The sequence below is a fragment of the Leptonychotes weddellii genome, chromosome X (genome assembly GCF_054177405.1).
Source record: "Leptonychotes weddellii isolate Sample4059 chromosome X, ASM5417740v2, whole genome shotgun sequence".
Taxonomy (NCBI): domain Eukaryota; kingdom Metazoa; phylum Chordata; class Mammalia; order Carnivora; family Phocidae; genus Leptonychotes; species Leptonychotes weddellii.
In genome coordinates, this window is record NC_138385.1 from 91,514,487 (window position 1) to 91,520,526 (window position 6,040).

The following is a 6,040-nucleotide window of genomic DNA, read 5'->3' on the forward strand; positions in this document are numbered from 1 at the left end:
TCATTTCTGGAGTCTCTATTCTGTTCCATTGGTCTACGTTTCTGTTTTTGTGCTAATACCATGCTGTCTTAGTGATCACAGCTTTGTAATATAGTTTGAAGTCAGGCAACGTGATGCTCCCAGCTTTGGTTTTCTTTTTCAACATTCCCTTAGCAATTCAGGGTCTTTTCTGGTTCCATACAAATTTTAGGATTGTTTGTCCCAGCTCCTTGAAAAATGCCAGTGGTATTTTGATAGGGATGGCATTGAAAGTGTAGATTGCTCTGGGCAGCATAGATATTTTAACAATGTTTATTCTTCCGATCCATGAGCATGGAATATTTTTCCATCTTTTTGTGTCTTCCTCAATTTCTTTCATAAGTGTTCTGTAGTTTCTAGAGTATAGATCCTTTACCTCTTTGGTTAGGTTTATTCCTGGGTATCTTATGGTTTTTGGTGCTATTGTAAATGGAGTCAATTCCTTCATTTCTCTTTCTACAGTTACATTGTTAGTGTATAGAAAAGTAACAGATTTCTGTGCATTGATTTTGTATCCTGCCATATTGCTGAATTGCTGTATGAGTTCTAGTAATTTGGGGGTGGAGTCTTTTGGGTTTTCCACATAAAGTATTATGTCATCTGTTGAGAGAGAGAGTTTGACTTCTTCTTTGCCAATTTGAATGCCTTTTATTTCTTTTTGTTATCTGATTGCTGATGCTAGGACTTCTAACACTATGTTGATGTTCTAAAGAAAGAGGAGTTGAGGAGCTCAACACAAACCTCATATGCTTCCTAAGTCTGAAGAGAAGCTGCCTTGGGGTGCCTGGCTGGCCCAGTTGGTAGAACATGTGACTCTTGATCTCAGGATCATGAGTTCAATCCCCATGTTGGGGGTAGAGTTTACTTAAAAAAAAAAAAAACCTACGAAGAGAAGCTGCCTTGCAAACAGAGTAATTGATAGGGCCATTCTCAACAACTGGGACAGTGTGCCATGTCTTAAATATGACAGCACATTGCTCTACCTGAGCATCCCTTTGTAATGGGTAAGCTAGAACTGAGATTTTTCTTTTGTTTATAATGATTTTGACCTCTAAAATTTCAACCTGAAGCTCAAAGAAATAGCCTTTTGTGAAACTTTTTTTTAAAAGATTTTATTTATTTATTTGACAGAGAGAGACACAGTGAGAGAGGGAACACAAGCAGGGGGAGTGGGAGAGGGAGAAGCAGGCTTCCTGCGGAGCAGGGAGCCCAATGCGGGGCTCAATCCCAGGACCCCGGGATCATGACCTGAGCCGAAGGCAGACACTTAACGACTGAGTCACCCAGGCGCCCCTGAAACTTTTTTTTTTATTTATTATTTTTTTTATTATGTTCAGTTAGCCAACATGCAGTACATCATTAGTTTTTGATGTGTTCAATTAAAAACAAAGCCTCATAAGAAAACAATTAAATTTATAACAGCATCAAAAAGAATAAAACAATTAGTAATAAATTTAATAAAAGAGTTCAAAACATATACTCTGAGAACTAAAGAATATTGCTGAAAGAAATTAAAGAAGATCTAAATAAATGGAAAGACATTTCATGCTCATGAATGGTTAAGATGACAGTATACCACAAACTGATCTACAGATTCAATGCAATCCCTATCAAAACCCCAGCCAACTTCTTTGCAGAATTTAATAAGCTCATCCTAAAATTCATGGGGAAATGAGAGGGACCCCAAATAGTCAAAACAATCTTGAAAAGGAAGAGCAAGTTTGGATGATTCACATCACCCAATTTCAAAATTTACTGCTCAGCAATAACTAACAAAGTGTAGTACTGGCATAAGGATAGACTGATAGATCAATGGAATAGAATTTAGAGTTGAGAAATAAACCCTTACATTTACAGTTAACTGACTTTTGACAAGAGTGTCAAGACAATCCAGTAGGGGAAGCAATAGTCTTTTCAACAAATCGTGCTGAGACAATTGGATATCTACATGCATAATAATGAAGTTAGAGCTCTACTTCACATCATATATAAAAATTAACTCAAAATGGATCAAAGACTTTTTTTTAAAGATTTTATTTATTTATTTGACAGAGAGAGACAGAGAGAGAGAGCACAAGCAGTGGGAGCAACAGAGGGAGAGAGAGAAGCCGGCTCTCTGCTGAGCAGGGAGCCTAAGTGGGGCTCAATCCCAGGACCCTGGGTTCATGACCTGAGCCGAAGGCAGATGCTTAACCGACTGAGCCACCCAGGCATCCCACAAAATGGATCAAAGACTTAACTGTAAGAGCTGAAACTATAACATTCTCAGAAGAAAACAGGTATTAATATTTGAGATCTTAGCTTAGGCAAGATATAATATCAAAAACAAGCAACAAAAGAAAAACATAGATCAATTAGACATCGTCAAAATTAAAATCATTTGTGCTTTAAAAGACACTATTAAAAAATGAAAAGGCAACCAGCAGGATGGTAAAATAATTTTGCAAATCATATATCTGATAAAAGAAACTTAAGGTATATTTTTTAAAAACTGTTGCAACTTAATAAGAGACAAATAACCCAATCTAAAAATGAGCAAATAATCTAAATAGACATTTTTCCAATGAAGATATACAAATGGACAATAAGCACATGGAAAAATGCTCAAAATCACTAGCTATCAGGATGATACAAATTAAAACCACAATGAGATATCACTTCAGAAGCAGTTAAGATGGCAGAGGAGTAGGGGGATCCTAACCTTGCCTCATCCCTTGAACACAGATAGATAATTATCAAATCATTCCGAACACCCAAGAAATCAATCAGTCCTCAGACTGAGAGAACAAAACTGCAAGTCTATAAGTAGAAAAGCAACCACCTTCTGGAAGATAGGAGGTGCGGAGTTGATTTAGGGGAGATAAGAACTATCTTTTCTGGTTCCCCAGTGCCTTGTCTGGCTACCTCTCATGCAGAGGCTCACCCATGTTGAGAACGTCTTCCATCCAGTGGAGTGTGCCTACTGCCACTGTGAGAGTATGATGGGTTTCCAGTACTGATGCCAGCAGTGCCACAACTACCAGCTCTGCCAAAACTGCTTTTGGTGTGGCCATGTCAGCAGCCCTCACAGCAACCAACACCAGATGAAGGAGCACTCCTCTTGGAAGTCCCCTGCAAAGAAGCTGAGCCATGCAATTAGTAAATCTTTGGGGTGCATACCCACCAGAGAACCCCCGCATCCTGTTTTTCCTGAGCAACCAGAGAAACCACTTGACCTTGCAAATATAGTTCCACCTCACCCACCGGCTAATATGAATGACACCATGGTGAACCACATGTCCTCCGGAGTGCCCACCCCACCAAGAGCAACCGAAGGAGTCCTCTTGTGAGTGGTGCCTGGGGTTGAAGCTCTTCATTTGTGACAAGCAGTGAACATAGTGTCGAAGCAGATTAGGCACTTTTGAGACTTTTTAAAAAATATTAAACAATATTTTGATGATAATAAAAAAATTTATTGTTTTTAATCGCATTTAGTCACATAATTTATAATAGCACAGGTTTATAAAAGATGTTTAAGAATAGTTGGTAACAGTCTTATCTCAGATTTTCTTTGAAAATGGAGAATAAGGGAGTTAGTTATGAGTTAAAGAATATTTCAGGATGACAAGTTGACTATAAACACAAAAGGTACACTGATAGCAATTCTACAAACAGCAACTATGAATGTAACTTATTTAAGCCTATTGGTTCACACTTTTAAAAGCACCATCATTTCTTTAAAGTTAAGTACTGTAAATGGTTCATGAAAGTCTACTGTGGACAATGATATATTCAATCCACCTAGTTGGGGGGTGAGGGGTAAATTTATGTGATCATCCAATTCAGAGTCTGATTTGGGTTCAAAAATCAAACTGTGTTCCAAAACAGTCACAAGTAGCATCATCAGTTCCTCAGATAATACAGCTCCCAAAACTCTCATCCTCTTGGTGACCCTCCTTTTCTGCTTTGACTTACACATGCCTTTCTTTTAAAGAAGCAAAAAGTATAAAAAGTTCACCAAAATTCTGAAAGTCACAGTTTGTATAGCACTAAATGATGGTAGCTTTGGCATCTGACATTACAGTCAATTTTGTTAGAAATCTTTTCTTCATTCTGGGTCAAGGCAAGGTAAGACGGGATGAATAAGATTCCCAAAGGCAGAGTCTTGAGTTATGAATTATCCAGATGAGTGTACATGTGCATGCTGCAAAGCTGCCTTTTGTTGGTCTGCAATATGTTGCTGCTCAGCATGATCCTGGAAGTCCTTATTAAGAGAGTGTCTCCAGAGTGCAGTGCTCACTCCAGGCTGTTTAGTTGAAGATTGGTTCTGCATTAGTAGAGGGACAGAGGGGAGGGAGCCCTGCTTAGGGAGACCACCACAAGGTATTATAAGTGGGGAAGTGCAAAATCTGAAGTTTTAGAAGTCTGCCACCACCAGGGTCATGCCTGGCTTAAAGGTGTTCCATTGGGGAAGGAGGGCAGAGACCTGGGAGTGGAAAGCATGGTCTGAAGATCCCCTGGGTCACAAGAATGGGTGCTGCCAATGTGCTGTACTGTTCCCAGACATAGGGGTAGGGATTCCAGCTGAGGGCAGCAAACCTGGGTGCCGGCTCTATGCTCTGCCCTGCCATAAACTATGAACCACTGCGGGGTCATGGGACCACTTTCCTGGCACAGGCGGCAAACAGCAAAAGTGCAGTGACACCCTCCCCCAGAGGATCAGTGCAGGCCGGTGCTGCTGGAGTCCCTAAAATTTGGAGTTTTGAAACCTAACCACACACCTGAGATAAAACAGCTTGGACATAGGCAGGGTGAAGGGAGGGATCTGAGAAGCTGGGAACACAAGAGGGGTGATTGCTCTTTTGTGAGAGCTTCCTGAAGAGTGGTAGGCAAGAACTCTCAGCTCTGGGTTAGAGAGCAGGGCGCCATCATTTTCACCCTGCCCTTCAGCTTGTAAGGCTTCAGGGAGCAGAACAGGGCCACCTAGTGGTGGCCAGAGCCACTTACACCAAGCCCTGCCCAGCTGTGCCCTGCAGGCACATCTCCATTAGGCCACGCCCTCCTGAGAATCACTGCAACAGGCCCCCTCCATCAGAAGAACAGTATAAACACCTTGCACACACCAAGTCTACTGATCGTAGAATGCTGCAGAGCTTCAGCTCTAGGAGAAATAAGATCTAGCTTCCTTTTTATTTTTTTTTATTTTTATTATTTTTTATTTTTTAGTTCCTTTTTAAATTTTTAAATTATTTTTAAAAATTTTATTTACATATATTTTTCATATATTTTTTATTTTATTTTCTATTTTTATTTTTGGATCTAACTTCTCTTAACAAGCAGACCAAAACACACACAGGATCTAGGTGTTTTTTTGTTTTATGGAGTTTTTAAATTTTTTTTCTGGATGAAATGACAAGAAGGAGGAATTCACCCCAAAAGAAAGAACAAGAAGTAGAACTAATGGCCAGAGATTTAATCAATACAGATAGAAGTAAGATGTCTGAACTAGAATTTAAAACAATTATAAGGATACTAGCTGTGCTTGAATACAGCATAGAAGACACTAGAGAATCTCTTACTGCAGAGATAAAAGAACTAAAATCTAGTCACACTGAAATTAAAAATGCTACAATCAAGATGTAAACCTGAATGGATGACATAACAACAAGGATGGATGAAGCAGTGGAAGGATCAGTGATGCAGAAGATAAAGTTATGGAAAATGATGAAGCTGAAAAAAGAGGGAAACAAAGGTAATAGACCATGAAGATAGACTTAGGGAACTCAGTGACTTATTAAAACATAATAACATTCATATCATACTAGTCACAGAAGATGAAGAGAGAGATAAAGGAGCAGCAGTTTTATTTGAGCTAATTAGAGCTGAAAACTTCCTTAATCTGGGGAAGGGCACGGACATCAAAACACAAGAAGCACAGAGAACTCCCATTAAATTCAACAAAAACTGGCCATTGTCAAAGCATATCATAGTCAAATTCTCCAAATACACAGACAATGAAAGAATCCTGAAAGCAGCAAGGGGG

General features: G+C 39.4%; 1 pseudogene; it reads right to left on the bottom strand.

The window, feature by feature from the left end:
- Positions 1 to 3,244: 3,244 nt before the first annotated feature.
- On the bottom strand, positions 3,245 to 5,153 carry LOC145717989 (SOSS complex subunit C pseudogene; annotated as a pseudogene).
- Positions 5,154 to 6,040: the final 887 nt, after the last annotated feature.